We start from the raw sequence: 18,833 nt of genomic DNA on the forward strand, positions 1-18,833 counted from the left end.
CCCCACGAAACATAAACCCGTTTTTTGTGCGTCATGAGATACAAAATGTATCTGTGTATCTATCATCGCATTCTGCGTGTTTGCCTGCGCAATTACGGTTAATGTCTAAAGCGTGGATTCATTTCCGTTTTAAATAATCTTTTTTTTTCTCTCCTTTTGCTTTTTGTGAGAGAATTTTGATTGATTGATGTTTTTGGTTAGAGAGGCTGAAAGGTCACCGGAATGACTGCCAGCAATCCCTCATCTTTTGTGGCTGGCAAACAAAAGGAGTACAAGAAGATGATCCCTCGAATTGAGTTGTTCTGCCTTTCGTATCCCACCGAGATACAAATCTTTGTTAAGGCCTTCTTCTTTGGCTGGTGTTTGGTGTTTCTTGCTGGCTATTAGATTACCATTCCTGTTTTGGGTCAATTAGTTTGTTTGGCCAACTGTTTGGCACTTCGATAAGGCTCTAACTGGAAATGGAAGTGGGTCGCCGTTGGCATGAAAATGCAATGTGAAAAGATGCGAACGCTTTCACCCAACTCGAGTTGGAGAGCTGCGAGATACAAGATACACATACTGACAGCTACTTAATCGAAGTAGCCGCCGTCTAAAGTGAAATGCGGCGCGGATTTTTTTTATGCATTTGCAGCTGACCAAAAACCGAAAACCAAAAACGTAGCATCAGACCCGGACTCCAGATTCGAAAACCCAAGATGAGTCTCAGTTTTCAGGGCAGATGACTGCCGCATTCCACTCGAAAGAAGCTGCAGGCCCCAAAAAAAACAAAAATACACACACTCGTACATATGTAACCCAAAGTCTGGTCTTTGGGTGCACTGTAAAGAATTCTTCTTTGGATAAAATTACAAATATTATCTTAGAGAATGTTTGGGAATGATAAATAACTGATATAGGCAGCTTAAGTATCCCAAAAAGTATCTTTGAAAATGAAAATTCTACACCCATAGTTAGCAGTTTATTCCTCAATGAATTTATTCATCAACATAAGAGATTATGATAATCATTTTTCCACATTTTCCTCTCCGTGTATATCTTTGTTTTTGGTGGATGCAGGAGAACCTGTTTGGTTTGGGATTTGGCTTCTTTTTTCCTCTCTTATTTTTTTTTGATTTTTTTCTTGTATGTTGAAAATTTACGAGTTTGGCGAATACCCAGCGAGAAGAATTCAATGAACTCGTCTTCTAAGTTGGCTCCTCCGTCTGCTCTGCCGGGGCTAAGTGGGCAGATCCCAGACATGGTCTTAGGCCATGTAAATGGGGGTTCTCAACAGCCCAATGCCAGCCTAACCAGCACCAACCCCTCAACCCCCCTCCGTCAACCATTCTAGCCAGAAATTGCTTTCGAATTGGATTAGCTGCATAAAAAAGTTTCTTTTGTAGGCCCACAAAACTTGTAGGCCGCATGTTGCAGTCGTGTTGATTTGTTGTTGCTGCTTGTCCCAACATTTGTCTTGTCATTGTTTTTACTTTTTATTTTTGTTTTATGTTTTTTTTATAGTTGGCATAGGCTTTGGGGCAGAGAGAGAGAGAGAGAGGATGGCTCTTGGCTGGACAGCAATTAGCTGCAGACTTTGCTCCACTTGCCCCATCATCTGTGACAAATCTGTGGCCCCTGCTTGCCCCACCCACTTGCCAAAAGAGATATATATATGTATATAACTATTTTTAATTGTGGACAACGGACAATTAGTCCTCAAGTTATAATTAAATGTAGCCAAAGCTCTGATGGCCACTAAGCGACACTAACAGTCAGGCATCTAAGTTTTAATTGCCGTCATTTGCTGAAGTGCCTCGAATGGCAGAAATGGCAGTTTTCAAGGGGGGCTAGAAGTGAGGTGGGGGAAAATGAAGGGGGTAAATCACTATAAATACATTTGTGCGAAAGAAGACTTTTTGGCATGCGATTTGAATGCGAATCAGGGGCTTCGGGCCAGTGGAACTGCAAAGTTTTGACTAGGCAAGTTGATGAGAGTATTCTTAAAGGGAAATTAAATCTCAAATTTTCTTTTTACATAAATTAATGTATCTACCTTTCAAATTCCATGACAAGTCACCAAAAATAGCAATCATAAGTAAATAACTAAATAAATAATAAACTAAACTGAATTTCCACAAAGGAGCTTTTCTGCTTCTCAAACAAAAATGGCACTCAAATATTCAAATACCAAAATGGCAATCAAATATTTCCATTTGCTTAGAATTAAATTTAAAAAAAACATACAAATTAACAAGTGGAAATTCCAAATTGTTGTTAAACTTGTTAATATTGAAGAAACGGCCTTGCAGTTTATATAAATTTTCTGTTTACGTTTTCCCAGCAAATCATCTTTTATTCAACACCTTAAAAGATAACATACAAACCATTTTAATTGAATAAACAATGGATTTTCGTAGCATTTAACTGCCTATATCAGAAAAACCAAAACCAAAGAGCAAAAACATCTTCAATTTATGGCAACAGAAGCAGCAAAGGCAGCTCTAATGACTTGAACTAACCTTCGGCAACAAATCACGGCTGTCAGAAGCGACGGCGGCGTCGGCAGAAAAATGAAAAATAAACATATATAGTAGATATATATATATATATATATTTGTATATATTGAGAAATATAAAATACAAATACAATGGCCAAAAGAAGATTTAATAAAGCAACATCGAACACCGAAAGGCCAACAGAGAGAAACCTGTTGCAATCCCTTGAGTTACACTCTTACGACGGGTTTTGTTTAGTTTATTGCTTTGTTTTATATACAAAACTATTTCTTTTGTTGCAATTGCAAAGAGTTCTACCAGGTCTTGTTCACAGTTTTTCTTTTTGGCATTAGGAGGCATGAATGTTCATTAAACCGTAACCACAGCAGCGGCAGCAGCAGAACCAGCAAGTTGTCAAGCTCTAGAGGAACAGCTTACCTGAGCCGAACATTGCCGCAAATGCCAATGCAAATGCCTCAGGTGAAGCTGAAGCTGAGGCTAATACTGAAGTCACCTCGAACGAGGAGAGCCATATCAGTGGCATTTAACCAGGAAGGTGCCAATGAAGATCAGATGGACAACGAAGTTAGGTTGCCCTTTTAAAAAATATATAGAAAATATTGAAAACTTTCGAAGAACAAAGCAGAATTCTTCCCGAAACACAATCATTTCGCAACTTAAAAGAATAAACAAAACTTCTTAAGTGCTGGAAATTGGCAATTAAGTGTGTTTAAAGTTTGGAAACTTTTCCACTTCACCATGCCAATCATTATGGCCTGATAAATTACGCCGATAAGTTTGACTTAAGTTAACTTAAAACAAATTCTGTTTTGTTTTCGAAGAACTTTTAAGAACTATTTACACATTATTTCCCTCATACATAGTGGGCCAAACAAATTAGTTTTTTACAAGTCAATTAAATTTGTAAATGCCTTCAAAGTATATAACAATTTTTATTTATCTTCATGTCTGACAGCAAATAACTGAAATTGCCATAAAATAAGTCAGAACCCCAGGGTCTTTTGCGGGCTTTGGCTTAAGTAGATGTTCCAACCATTATACCCCAACCCTCATCAGTCGTCAAATACGAAAAAAAAAGGTTTCAGTTTACAAGTCTTGGCTAAAACAAAAGTAAAAAAACAATAAATAAAAGGAAAAATGCCACCACGAGAGAGTCAAACGCGCTTTTGGCCTTCGGGCATTAAACTTTACTTAGCCATGGGTGCTTGGATTTTTCTTCTTCTTTTGCTCCTAACTTTTTACATTTGCGGCAAATGTTGCATCATCATTAATACAAAACGGCCACAACAGCAGCAACAACAGCAACAATCGATGATGATGATTCGCTTGGCTTGCGTTTGTGGTTCCCCCCCTCAGCTTTAAGGTTGCCCCCCTGCGGTTTCCAAAGGCCACAATCTTTCCACTTCTTTCGCCCTCTTCATTTCGAATCGACACTTTCAAATGAAAATGCAAATGCAGGCGATGATGACAGCTACAGCTTCTCCTTGTCTTTTTCTATGTTCAACATCACAGGTAAAGAAAATATGTTTAGATTTGAAGATGCAATTTGATCATTTCTATAAATATTAAATATTACAAAAAAATTGAATTATCATTGGCCCTTAGAGAGGTTTCATTTTTCTACAAATCCTTCTCTAAAGCCTAGTAAATTTTCCCTAATTCTTTTGAACTGCAAAAAGAGGAAAATCTATTTCTCTGCCTGTGCCATCACTGAGCTATTGTATCTGAAATGTTAATGGTTAATGCCGGGCCTATGCGAAGGTGCAGTTCATGAGTCATCAGCCTAACCAGAAAATGTCAGTACGATCAAAGAGCAGCCAGTGGGTTGAGAGCCTGGCAAAAAGAAAAAAAAGAGAAACAGGCTGTACGGCGACTGCAATTTATCACCAGGTTGCAACAGAAAAATTTGTAAAATGCATTCAGGTGCCGCAAAATATTTAAAGCATGCCACCGGGGCCAGACTGACTCCCTCCAAGTCTACGACTTTAGTGAAGTCATTAAGCTGGAAGTTAGGTAACCCATCGGATGGTTCGCCATGAGGCAATTTTCCTAGCCCTCCAGCATCAGCAGCAACAGCAGCGGCAGCAACAGCAGCGCTGCAACAATCAACTTCCAACATTCAACATTCAACATCTGAACAGCTGAAGCTGATTGAGCTGTAATTAGGCGGCTGCTTCATCGGATCTAGCCAGGTTTTTCTCAAATTTTGTTTAAGAGTGTGGGTGCTTGTGTGTGTTGCAAACTTAATTAGATGGAGCCGCCGCGTTGTCAGTGGTTATGTGGGTCGCCTGGTAATCAACACCCGCAAAAATGTGTTACAGATATACGCAGATAAAAAAGTATAATTTGAAAACTCCCAACAAAAAAAAACAAGCAAGCCAGTCAAATTGACATGGACGGCTGCGAGTCATAAAATGGAATTCCAGGCACGTTGGAAATTAACCAAAAGGTGTATACTATATGTGGATATATATATATATGTATCTGAAAAATAAAGAACAGAAGCACACAGAGAATAAAAGCCAAAACTGGGCACGGTCCAAAAGGTGTTGAGGTGACCAGTGACCGAAAAGGCCAGGTGAACAACCGTCTGATTGCCTTTTCGAGATCTTTTACAGCTATTTACTTATGCCGGTCTCGCCGCCATCTCTTTCACTCTCTCCACTTGCCGACTCTTTCTTTCACTTATTTGTATTCCTATTTTCAGTGGCCGAAAAGGCACCTGATTTCTTGTTTCTTTCTACTCTTTCTCGTTGAACCACGTTGAGCACTCTAATTATATTTGTTTTTGTTTTCCTTTTCTGTTTATAAACAAAGAAAGTTTGTACAAAAAAATAATTCAAACAACATTGTGCGCGGGTGGAATCTCTCGTGATGTTGCAATTAGGGTTTAACCAACTGAGGCTGTAAATGAATTGGAATTAAATCATTATGAGTGCATATTTTATACTACATTGAAGGTCTAATTAAGTAATTTAGGTGCTATTTCAAATGGCCAACGGTGTGTAAGTAGCAACTTTGATATAGTATTCTATGTATTTATTTATTTATATTCGCTTGGGTAGAGAACAGAGTGTGAAAAATGATTTTAAATTATGTTTACTATGAGTGGAATTATACAAATATTAAATTTGTAAAGCAAAATTCCTTGAAATGGCATTATTTTCTATATCCACAAAGCCATTACAACATTGAAGTTTCATGATTTTTTATATAATTTTCATAATAAATTTTATGTAAAAAATGAGAGAAAAATTCACCAACAAATTCCTGGAAATACAAATAAATTATAATCCCAAGTTAATCATTATCTTTATTCAGCAATTACCTTAATGTTGGATAATTCTTTTCAATGTTTTATTTTTACATAACTTTTACCAGCATTCACGGAACATTTCCCGTTCCATCTTTCATAAGTCATGATTATATTTCTCTCATATTTTCCTTTGAATTTTTGCTAATTTTTTGTGTGTTATTTTCTGTAGTTGTTGTTGAGTTAAAAGTTATATAAAGTTAATGCTCGGCTCCATCAATGCTGGTAGCTCTGAGTATTGTTCATTCATATATATTTTTTGTGCCATCATCATCATCATCATCTGGCACCATCGTCATCGTTGGATCACTTTCACTGCCATTCAGCCCCAGGGGCTGTTTCGTTTTTTGTAGACATTTTTAGTTTTTGTTCCATGTTGATATCATCAATGAATAAATGCGATAAATGTTTATTATATTTTATTTAGGACAATGTTTTTCAACCCTTTTGATAGCCTATATGCAAGTCTTTTTTGCTGCTGCACAAGGGCGAATGTAAAAATTCATTTGTAAAATAATTTTTGTCAAATTTTTGATATGCATAAATCCTCTAAAAATAACAAGCGAAGCGGAGAAACAGAAAAAGTGCCCTTTGCACAGCAGTTGCACGTTTATAAATACGTAAAATGTAAACATTTTTGGCAACGAATGGCCAAATATTTGTTAACAAAGTATATATATCTTTATATATATATATATAAGTTTGTATAATGAATGGAAAATGTAAAATGGTAACCTTTTGTGGGTTAAAAGGAGGCGAGGAGCTGTGCAAAGAACTGTGGCAAGGTGCAAATATTTCTGTTTTGTTATCCGTAATGAATGCATGCAAATAATTGCCGTATTGAGTGCAATGAATTTACAAGCATGTGTTTTGTTCGAAATATATTTATATATCTCAATATTTGATGTGGTTTTGTTAAAAAAATATATATATTTAAAATGAACGTCAAAGTTTTCTTTCGACTTCGGCAAGGAAAGTGTGTCAAACCGTCAATCTAGTTCTTGGAATTCGGAGTTAATTTTTTTATTGATTGATATGCCTGCCTTATGAGTTTCTAATTTAATTTTTTATTTCCTTAGAGATAAGCTTTGATTGTAGTTGAAATTCTGGGTGTGTGAGAACTTTTGCCGCTAAAGTTATGATAAAAAGCACAAAAGTTGATTTCGTTCTTGAGATACAAAAAATGGACTCATTTCTTTAAAAAGTTTAAACACATTTCTTTAAATTCGTAGCAAGCTATATTTATCTCTTCTTAAAAGTTTAACTATATAAGTCATAAGATATCTGATTAGTTAAAAGTTTTCCAGGAATAGTTAAGATACAGTTTGTTACTTCATTTTATTCATGACAACGCCAAGCTACCTTAATTAATATAAATAAATTTTATCAAATCAAAATGCTTGATAAAATAAGGTTCCTAGAATATTTGTGATATTTTTGCTTGGGAAACCATTTGGCCACAAACTTTTCCAAGAATCTCTGTTGTCATTTTAACGTTATCGTAGTTGGCTATTAATATTAGTTCTGGCCATAACACAACAGTTTAAAATTGACAGCTTGGCAAGTAAAGTAGATTTTCTCCTTGCCATATGTCTTGTATGTATGTTGCAAGTTGGAGTTGACTTTTAGATATTGAAACTGTAAAGTATGTATAGCTGTGGGTAGGAACGACAAACTTGTAGATACTGCAGTAGATTCAACCCACACTCGCAGATACAGGAAAGTGCAGTATAACAACTCTTCGAGGCCATCGCTATCGTCACTATAATAACGCTGCCGCTTCGGCTGCAACTTTTACAATCGCAGCTAATTAGCAAATTCATGCTAATTTCAAGTTGTAACAAATAAAATTACAACGTGCACGTGTCGCCTTATGTAATTAGTTGCAACATGTTGGCAAAAGTTTAAGCACTCGTGAGGACAGAGATAAGTCCTTGCCTCGTTTTTGGGGCGGGTGATAAAACAAAAGTTATGTTCCACAGGGAGCAGTCAGAAACGAGAATATGAGATGCTCAGGGGAGGAGGGGCAGAGACTAGAATGCGAAGCGCATAATTCATAATGAAGATGTTGTAAAGAGCGATCGGTCCAAAGTCTAGACAAAGAGGGAGTGCTCGTTTATCACAATGCTGGAAAAAAAGGGGGCTTCCAAAAGGGGCCGTGCCTCTGGGTCCCAAAAGGAGGATGGTCTACGCGATTCTAAAGGAAGTCTTCGCATAATTACAACTCTTAAAACTTGGCCCGGACGTCTCCGCCTGTTTCTATGGGCCATTGCGAGATGTCCACGGGACACGATTTGAGAGCTCTTTAAGAAATGGTTGAGTGTTTAGGGAAAAGATCTATCTTAGGTTATTAATATGTTAAGTTATTTATAAATCTTAAAATAAGATATTTTGAACCTAAAATATTACTAATTACTTAAGATTTTTAGTTTCCGATGTATAATAAGAAATATTACCTCTCTCCTCTTCGTGTCACGTGGTCATTTTTATTCAAAAACCGGACAGCTACTGAAAGCCTTTGAAGGCCCAAATCGATTTTAGTTATTGATTGTAATGATTCCTTGGGCCCCATCCTTCATGTCTGCTTCCTCTTGGCCTCTATCTCCAGGCCTATCTCTATCCTGTCCCAGTGCTATGATTAATTTTTGTGTCGAGTCAGGTTTTGTTGTTGGTTGGCTGGTTGGTTCGGTTGTTTGGTGCCTTTTGTGATTTGAAAAATTAGTGCAAACTGCAAATGATCATAAATCAAACAGTTTTGTTGATTGCATTCGAAGTGCCCACAAATTGCATGATTCTGCAATTTCTGGACTCCATCTCGTCGGCAAACCTGCAGTTTGCATTCCCCGGATGCTGCTGACACGACAACAACATTGGAGTCCCATGTCGTTGCTTTGGATGCTGGAGGATGGTGGATGGAGGATGGTGGTTTTGAATGGGTATAGAGGAGTAAACAGGGGTAAAGGGCATTCCTGTCCATGCTAGTTCCGCAAATAATTCGCATTTTTCCGAAGCAAAAACAACTTAAGGGAAATTATTGGCTGGCATTTTTATATCTTTTGGGTTTATTTTTTTGTATAGCTTCCTTGCAATTTGTATTGTATTGTAATTAAATTAAGTAAGGAAAGGAAATGAGTACTTTTAAAGGTAAAAAACCGCCTCTAAAAACCGCCTAAAAAACTCTAAACAAATCAAGACTTCAGCTTGTTTAGTTATGATGACGATATACCCGGTGCTAACTGGTTTGCCAGCTATGTAAATTCATTCTCCGAGAGGAGAAGCGTCGCGTGTTATGGCCACACGACCTTCACTCATCGATAATGATTATGCGGGATATAGCATTGACTAACCACTCAAAACAGTTCAAGACAATTGCACAAAAATTAACTCCGATGATGATGATAATGATGATACTACCCAGCACCATGACGTAAGCCGACCAGCACTTTGTCCGTCGATCATTAGCAAATAATTTACGCAATTTATTTCGGGTAGGGCAGAGACCACCAGAGCACCTTTCGGCAAGAGGGAATCGTTCTTGTAATCGGCTTAAAGTTTATGGACCACCATTTACCTTAATGAACTGCCATCGAGGTTTTCAGCAGTTTGGGTGGTCAATTTCTGTAAGTAGCTTAAAGTCGATCGCCGCCACAACACATTTTGTTCTCGCAGCTTCTGCATTTTGTTGTTTATTCTCCTCGAACTGCATCCAGTTTAGGTTTTATCTGGTTTTGGGTTAACATTGTTGTCTGTTTGTTGCCATGGCTAAAATTGTTGTCTGTGCCTTTAAAGCTTCGCTAATTAGTGTTGCCAATTCAATTAGCCCCTGCGATGTGTCGTTCAGATGGGAGTTTGGCCCATCTATCTGGGTGACTTGGTCAGCATATCCCACATACACACGACTGTGCTGTCCACACTATATATATATATTATATACATAGCTATAGCTCTATGTCATGCGATTGGATCAGGGTTCTTGGCCAGGCTGTCTGTCCTCATGTACCTTGAAGTAGCTGCATATCAGCAGACAACGGCCAACACCTAACCGGTTTGCCAGAGCGCAAGGGGCAAGAAAAATTGCAAAAGTAAAAAAAACAAGCAGGAAAAATATGCGATAATACACAGTATGTGGGCGTTTGAATTGAACCCGAGAGAAAGCCAAGTAAAGTGGAGAAGAGAAAATGTCGGAAAGCCCGTTGGGAGACACTAAACCATATTGATTAGCCGGTGACCCAAAATGAAAATGTTTGGAAAACGTTTAGGAATCTTGTATGCAAAAGGAAAAGAGGGATGGGTTCAAAGAATTTCCCTGCCTGACAGATTTCATTAGCTGGGAAAATGTTGTTCAGGGAGAGATGGAAATTGAATTTTCACAAATTTTATTACATTCTTTGAACAATTTTCTAAGTAATTTTGATGTAACAAAAGGTTTTTAAATAGAAAATTAATAAGTAAGTTTAAAAGATAATTCAAGGTTTAATCACGTTAGCCGCTTGCCGTAAATAATCCACTTAAATGCTTTCTCCTAAACAAGCGGATAATATTCCTAAGGCCATAAATTCTGAATATTAATTTCATATCCCATATAATTCCTAAACTAAAATTAAACCCTTTATGGGAAATTTTGCACGTGCGCCTGACCAAAACGGAAATAAAAACTCAACTCCCCCGACAAACATATGCTAGCTGGGCCATAAATTTATGGCCTTACAAAAATAATTAAATACATTGTGTAATCTATAACTGCAAGCACTCTATTATCTTTATGATATTGAGAAAATTGATCATAGCCCTAACTAACATTTTGTATTAACAAATTTTCCTTTTGTAATTGCAGCTTTTTGTGGTCACGCTCGGAAAAGTGAGAATCCAGGAAGCGGGGGAAGGAAACTCATGCGAAAAGGTGAGCACAAACTGGAAGGAAAAACAAACAAATTTTCAATGTCAATTTGTAGTTGGAATTTATGATAGCCATTGTTTTGCGAGTGTGTTTGTGTGTGTGTGTGCCAAATATGGCTAACAATTTCACTGAACACGGCCGGCTACTTACGGCCAACTAACTGGCCAGGTTTCATTGTCTCGATTGTGTTTGGCTCTGTGGCGGCTGCTGCGGCGGCTGCTGTTGCTGTCTTTTTTATTTATTTTATTTAAGTTTTTTTTTTTTTTGCTTTCTGTTGTCGGACTTGGGCTCTTTCGCTCTTGGCCTCGTTATTGTGCCAAATGGCCATAAAAGGTTAATTGGGTCCTTAGCAACTCTTCTGCAACAAATAATGCAGGCATTCCATAGACTTGGGCGACTGCTTCTTCTACCTAGGCGCGACATAGAAAAATCTTAATTAGTTAATTAAAACAACAAACAACTGCAGTCGCGACGACGAGAGAACTGGTCAACTGCTCCAATGGTCCTCTTTTTAGTAGTACTTTTTGTCCTTTGCAGGTCTTTGGAGTTAGCTACACTGAGGGAAAAATATCAGAGGAAAGTTTAAATAGGTTTTAAGTAACAAAAAGGTTGAAAAGGATTAGCAATAAAAAAGCTGTAGAGAAGATTGTGATTTTGGTTTCTATATAAGAAGCTTTATTCCTGGCAAATCTCTACAAAATTAGGTAAAAAAAAACTCCAATCTTTTTCCCTCTCTGCACTTTTCTGTTCTGTTTTCCGAAGGGCGGACTGCAAGTAGTTCACTTGGGCTACTGCATAATTCATTCGGTTTTAATGACATCGAGGCGTGGATGCTGGGATGCTTGGATAGAGACACGTTGTCTGGTCCACCATAGATCTATCCATTCGCTCCTTCAAATCCCTTGAGGTGGCATTAAACTATGAAAGGCATTTAGTTTAGCGATTTATATAGGCGACTTTTTGACAGTTTTATGTCGCCCAGATATATACAGATACAAATACAGATATATTTTACAGAACCAGATACGCGTTGTCCGCCCGATAACGAGCGCAGAAAAGCAGCTGAAATGTTCTCCTTGTTGCAGCTTGCTTGCTTTCGTGCTGCCTCATTAAATGGAGCGGCAAATGTTTTTTTTTATATATATATATTTATGTGCGGCCAACATTCGCCCCACAAATACTCGTTATCCTTTGGCCATCGTCGATGCAATTGCCTGGCAGGGATTTATTTGCTTTTAAGCAGTTTGTAATTGCCGTACATTCAACGTGCAACCAATGTAATCCACCAGTACGCTGCCTGTCTGTGTGTGTGTTCAGTGGCAGGAAACGCCAAAGGGTTCACAGTTTTGGCTCCAATGCAGGGAGCTTAGCTCCCAGGGGAATCCAAATTGATTTTACCTTAACGAACCGAATTAAAACGACAGAAGTGCAAATAGATTTAATGACGAATTGGGATGTGGACTACAGCTGTAGAAAAATACCAGAAAAAAAACTTAATTAACAAATAATATTCTGATAAGAATGTATGCTGTTTCTTGCAGTTATAAGCTGACATTAAAAGCGCATGTAAGCTAGGGAAAATTATGTTAAAAACTCTCTGTTTCATCATAAAAACTTTTAATATAAGCCTTAAAGTATTTTAAATGCTTAACTCTCTTTAAAACAAAACTTTCCAAGTTGTCAAAAATATTCAAATTTAAAAACTTTTCTTATCCACTTTCTCAAACAAAAAAAAAAGGATTATTAATTTCAAAACTTAAACTTGAAAACTGGAAGTTGAGGAAACAATTTTTGGCAAAACAAGCAAACTTCTTGACAGGTTCAAAGCCCAGTCAATTTCCATAAACTTTTCATGCAATATCATTTATGATCTAATTTGAGTCATCTCAATTTCCTCTTCGTGCGACCTTTCTGCCCAAAAAATATGAAAAACTTTGGCAACGAGCAAATTGTTGGACATGGCAAACCTCAGCGAAAAATTCCAACAAATGTTATTTTCAATTTCTTCTAGTTCCACAACTTTTCCACCACCCCCTTTTGGCCTTTCCCTCTTTTGACCACAAAATGTAAGGTCTAATCTCATGCCAACCAGAATGAGCAGCCGGAAAAAGGACAAAGTAGACAAAAAATATATATATTTATATAGTATATATATATAATAGAAAGAATGTATGGGCCTAGACATGGAAAAATGACCAATAGTCATTGGCCAAGGAGTGGGGAGAGGGTTGAAAAGGCAGGAGGCTTCTTCCATATAGGGGAAAATGAAACCATTTTTGTCATTTGACAGGCAATTTTCAGGCGTAACATTTTCGATTTTTCTAGCCCTACGCTTTTCATTTTCCGCCACAACGCAACCGAATTATCTGCCCCCATAAAAAGAAAAATAAGAGAAATAAAATGTGTCCTGTCCTTTGGTGACCCAAAAAAAAAAGAAATACAACAAAAAATAACAAATTCTATACAAAATCTGATGATGATAGTTTATACAGCTAAAAGCAGGCAGGCCGTGTGTGTGGCTAAATCTGTTGCCATTTCTCATGTTTCAGTAGCCGCGGCGAACACAAAACCATTTTTCCAGAGGCCGAAATGCCTGCCAATCTGTTGGGGCACACACTGACTGCCCCACTGCCATTGGTGTGGAATATTTAATCGAGCTGCCACATTGAAATATATTGAGTGCATTACCAAATCCAACAGCAGCAGCAGCCGCCGCTCACAACTCAAATCTAGCTTTGGGCTATCATTTGATTAAATCTAAATCTGTTTACGAGCCACAGTTTTCCCTCCCTTCTTCCCTTTCTTTTTTTTATAGTCCCCGTTGCAAGTAATAAATTAATTTTTCCTCTTTCTCTCCCGCTTTGTTTGCTCTGTGTTTTGGTTTTTAGTCTTTCTGTTTGCTCTGGGTAAACCTGAACAAACAAAATTAACGCTGATAACTTGTTGTGTGTGTGTGTGTGTGTGTGGTTCGTCCTTTTCCAGTAGTTTGGCAAACAATTCTAGCGCGGCTTTGTTTTTGTGAAGTTTTCCCAACGAATTAGAGGGGCTTAAAGTGGGGGAATTGGTGGAAAATGTATAGTTGCTAGTGTGAAATCTGAAAAATAGCTTTGCTCTAAATAGAAGTGCTAACTAATTCCAGGGTCGTATTCATTTACATAATTTGCCAGAGCCTACACTTTTTTAGTTAACTAGATTTTAGTTTAGTTTACTAACAAGTTGACATTATAATTAGGTGCTGAGTAGTTAAGGGGAATGTCAAACCCAATAATCAGTTAAATGAGAGAGGAAGCTATTAAGAGATTTCATTTAATAGGTATAAACTGGGTTTATCTTCTTCTTTTTCAGTTTGTTGCTAAATTAGTTTCTTATTCAATTTGCCAAAGTTGTCGGTCAAATGGCCAAGGGCCAACCATATTGAAAGCGGCAAAATGCCATTCCCGCTCTGAAGTGCAGCGAAAAACCAACAAAAAATTGAAACTCAAACAAAAGCCGAAAAGGCCAAAAAGCGGCGGAAAAAAGTTTGCACCAAAAAAAGTAAAAAAAAAAAAAGGAAAAGATCCGTGAAAATCGTGAAGATGCCGCCGACTGGTCAGGTTGAAAAATGGCATGGCATGGAAATGGAATTGAGGGCCCTGAAATGGCTTTGACTTCGGACTGAAACTGGCTGGAAAAAGCGAGGCAAACAAATAAATATTGAGGTCGTGCAATAAAATAGAGGGAAAACGCCACATGGGGAGTGGTTCATTGGCTGGTTGGCTGACTGGCTGGCTGGCTGACTAGCTGGCTGATGGCACTCTGCAGGTGGAAAATGCATGCATATGCAAATGAACAATTGATTTCCTTGCGGCTCATTTCAAGTTTCATTTAAATCGAATTTTACTTAAAGCTTTGCCTTTACTCTTTCCCCTACTGCTCCCCTTTTTTTTTTGTATTTTCTTCATTTATTTTGGCCAACTTGCTTGACCCCCAAATTAGTTTGCGGTCCCTGTTTGCTTTTTTGGCAAGCTATTAGACATTGGAATGTTGACCTTGTTTTCTGGTTTGCGCTGCAAGTGCAAGGTCAGCACGAAAAGCCAAAACAGAAATAGCTGAAATGGAATCAGAGCAGAGAGCTTGGTTGGACCAGAAACCGATGCTGAATCTGGGGAATTCTGATTACGTTTCATTTGAATTCTTCTCGGATTTCTCGCCGGAGCTTGTTTTCTGTAATTTTTTTTTTTTTTTTTTTTGGGTTGGACCAACAAGTTTGGCAAGTTTCTTTTGGACAGTTTGCTGAATGAATTAGGCAAAAATCTAGCCCGACTTTTTGACAAGTTAGCTGGCAACAAAAGGAAACGATTTGTGGCCATCGTTGTCATAGATTATCAAATCAAGTCTGGCGGCAAAGAAATGGGAAAACAAATAATTTGATTTGATTTCTGGTTTATGTGAATCCGGTAATGACGACGTTGATGATGATATCAGATTGGCAAGTTTGTTCAACTTTAGGGAATTTAGTTTCTGGCAGAAAACTTTCTCAATGTTAACGACATTTCTAATGAGTTTCCATTCAAATTGGCAATCAATTCGTTATCCCCAAAGAGTGAAAGACGCCATATCCATGAATCTTGTTGACTGGCAATTATTTAATTGCAGTTTAATAGCCCCCGTTGCACACTCATCCTGTAATTTATTTTCGAACAATGAAAAGTGCACACACAAAAACGGCAAAAAGCCACGGCAGACAGATGAGAGAGCGAGGCTAAAAGAAACAGATGTTAGAGGAAAAAACATTTAATTACATTTTCCACAACTCTGTGTGTATGTGTGTGTGTGTGGAAAAGCATTTCTGGTGCCCCCGTTTGTCAGATTAAGAGCCATAAAAAATGCGTGGCATGCAACCAATTGTTGGCGCGGCTCGTCACAGAAATTGGATGGGTAGGATGCAGCTTTGAACAGGTCCTCGTCGTTGGAGCGAAGCGAACTGGTTACCTGCCGGGGCAGGCTGCCTCGCAAATTAACAGTTAAGCGCCAACGGTAAATAATTGTCAAAGACAACAACCAGTCCAAAGATGCTGCATGTGCTGCATGCTGCATGCTGCATGCTGCCTGTGAAACCTGCAACAAAAAGAAGCGTTTCGTGATGCACCGCTCTGAGGCAAAGTTAAAGCTGAAGATGAAGATGAAGTCGCGCGTCGGTTGCATTTGCCATTGCAAATGAGGTTTGACTGGTTTCCGTGACATGAACCAAATGCCCAAAAGGAGTTCTGCCAAATACAGTAAGCACTGGCTTTGAAGGCTGGGGAAATAGTTGGAATTTTGGTGGGACGAGAGAAATAGAATACAAAAATGGAAGTTAAAGAAAGTTAAAAATCTTCTCAGGTTGTAATATTGTAATCAGATTTGCATTGAAAGTTTTGCTCTTAAAAACTCTAATCTAGAAGTATGGTTACACTGCCTAATTAGTGTGGAATTCAATTACCATCCGTTGAGATTTCAATTTGTGTGTGGAGCTGCTGCTGCTGTTAGTGCTAGTGCTGGTGCCTGCGATTCTCACTGTACCTGCTTGAAAGAAGAAGAAGAAGACCTGTCCGTCTGTTAGTCTGATTGTCTGTCTCTTGGCAGCGAACCCATCCATTCATTCCCCCACCGAATCAGCCAAGATGGTGCTGCTAGTGCTGATGCTGGTCTGCTTCTTAGACTGGTAATTCTAGTCGCCTTGGCAACTTCGCGCTGCCTGGCGGATGTGCAAATATTTTGATTAAATTTTCTCCATGGCAACTTTCTTTCCACGAAGCGAAGCGAAGCTGCAACTGCAACTGCAGTGGCGGCAACCTCATCATCATCATCAGTAGTAGTAGTAGTGGCAGTGGCAGTGGCATCCATCTCCCAGTTTTCTGGCTCAGTCTCTGGCCCTGGTGTTCTAAGCCACTTTTGGGGTCGCGAGTGTGTGTGTGTTCATTTCCATAGTATTCTTCATAGTTTTTCCCGCCCGCTGATTTTCAAACACGTTTCGCCATATCCTCGAATTCGACTTACGGCTGGACATTATTTCAAAGTTCGGGCTGGGAAGTTCTGACCCGCTCTGACACAACGACTTCATTTCAATGCACTCCAAGAACCAAGAACTCATTAGAAACTGAAAACTTTTCATTTGCCAGTGAATGCAAATGAATATTAAACGAGGGAGGGGGGAAAGTGTGGTGAAGGAGAGAATGGTAGTTCCTTGTGGCTGCGTTTTAATAACTGTGGATTAAGTCTGCATAAATAATAATGATTATAAACTGTGTGAACCGCAAGCAGCGTGAAAATGCGCAGCCCGGAAAATTCCTTCCTCCACCCACGAAAAGTTTCTGCATAAGAAAATGACAAATGATCGCCGGGCAAAAGTATTCAAAAAGTAGCAAGGAAAACCAAAAAAAAAAAAAAAAGGAAAGAAACCGTGACAATAAACTTTTCTTCTTCTCCTCAGTTTTTCTGCTCTTTTCCGAGCTCAAAGGAAAATGCGAAAAAAATGAAATGCTTGGACTTTGTTATGCGTAATTTGAGGTTTCTTATACACTGCCTTCCCCTTTGCGTTTTCCACCTTTAATTTGCACTTAAGTGTTCGACGAATTATCTCTGCAATTATTTCTGAAAGCTCTGATTAATGCCGAGCATAGATAAGGCCAACCAAACTAAAAGCAATTTACGGAGAAAATGTTCTTTTCCACCTTAGCCATACCCGCCTATTGAATTTAATTGTATCTTATCTGGGCAGCAGAACAAGGCCGAAACTTAACTAGACTCATCAGGGAACGCACAAATTGCTCGACTCGCTTATCAGTCAATTAGCCGCTGCGATAAGGCGGAACACGCAGCGAAAGAGCAGGTAAGACAGTAGGTGAAGAAGTTGAAGACGAGTAGCCTCCAGGGGGAATACAAGTTCAGCCAGAGGTTGTAACAATGGAAGCACTTATACTTCCTTCCCTCTATCACTTTTTTGGGTTTCAGAAAATTTATTTTTGGGTTTTGTGTTCTCTCCTTATCGCAGGAATAATAAATGTTTCCAGCCACTATCATCAAGCCGGAAATTGGATATTTTCGGCATAAACTAAAGTGCAACTCATCAGGGTAACAAATTCAAAAACAAAACTAAAACTTTTAACAACAACCTTCGTATAGATAAGCGGACATTACTTTTTATTTCCGTTTGCAAGGATGTTCCCCTTAAACCAATAAATTTGTGTGCACTTAGAAAATAGATTATAAACAGAAAGTTAGAAGATAAATATTGTGCAAATTAATACTCAACAGCCCTCTTAAATCCACACTCAACATGATTATATAGGAATATTTCAGTGGATAACCAACCGTATGTATAGGCTAATGAAAATAACTGCAATTTCTAGTGGAATAACCATGGAAACCCTAATAACACATTCGAATTCTCGTTGGTAAAATGAAAATAGATGCTGGCATTAAATACCCATTTAGAGTTGAACATATTCCCCCATAGATTTCCACGCAGATATTATGATATCTGGCCAAATAGCCGCATTTCAAATTTAAACAGTCAGCCGAAAGACCAAACCCCAAACCAAACATTGCGCATACGCCGCGTATACCGCAGCCAGAAACCAATGCCGCAGCGACAGAAGAGCATTTTAATTAATAAACAAATTTAAACGGCAGGGAATTTCAAGTAGCTACCTTTTGCACCTTTTCCATCAAAGAACCCATCAATTATAGCCTGTCGGGGAATTTCGATTAAGAATTCAGTTCGCTAAACGATAAGGAAAATCAAAAATCAGACGTTGACTTGAAATTTTGATAAATATTACTAAATTTTTTGGACGGTTGTCGAAAAGTGACGGCAGAATTCCGGCAATTAGCGTGTTGTTGGCTTGTATTTTTGGCTGGCTCCGAAATAATAATTGAGATTGTCAACATTTGGTTTTGACAGACTGCTACTAGACCCCCTCCCTCTGCGGCGACCTGTCTGCCAACTTTAATCGCTCTATTTTGCCAGGGCAAACTTCGACGGAGTGTGTGTGTATGTGAGTGTTTGTTGCTGTTTTTACAGCTGAGTGAGGACATGACATGCTGGTTACGACCCCTTTTTCCCACATCACCCCCCCCCCTGTATTCAGCCCAAAAGTCTTT

The 18,833-nt window shown here is 38.5% G+C and overlaps 1 protein-coding gene across 2 annotated transcripts in view; it reads left to right on the plus strand.

The window, feature by feature from the left end:
- Window positions 1–18,833, plus strand: part of LOC108112554 (putative polypeptide N-acetylgalactosaminyltransferase 9) — a 62,363-nt gene that overhangs the window by 5,942 nt on the left and 37,588 nt on the right. For both annotated transcript variants that reach the window (XM_017222499.2, XM_017222500.2), the window contains exon 2: window positions 10,647–10,712. The gene's annotated coding sequence lies outside the window, so the exon portion shown is untranslated. The remainder of the gene's footprint in view (window positions 1–10,646; window positions 10,713–18,833) is intronic.

The sequence above is a fragment of the Drosophila eugracilis genome, unplaced genomic scaffold (genome assembly GCF_018153835.1).
Source record: "Drosophila eugracilis isolate 14026-0451.02 unplaced genomic scaffold, ASM1815383v1 contig_90, whole genome shotgun sequence".
Taxonomy (NCBI): Eukaryota; Metazoa; Arthropoda; class Insecta; order Diptera; family Drosophilidae; genus Drosophila; species Drosophila eugracilis.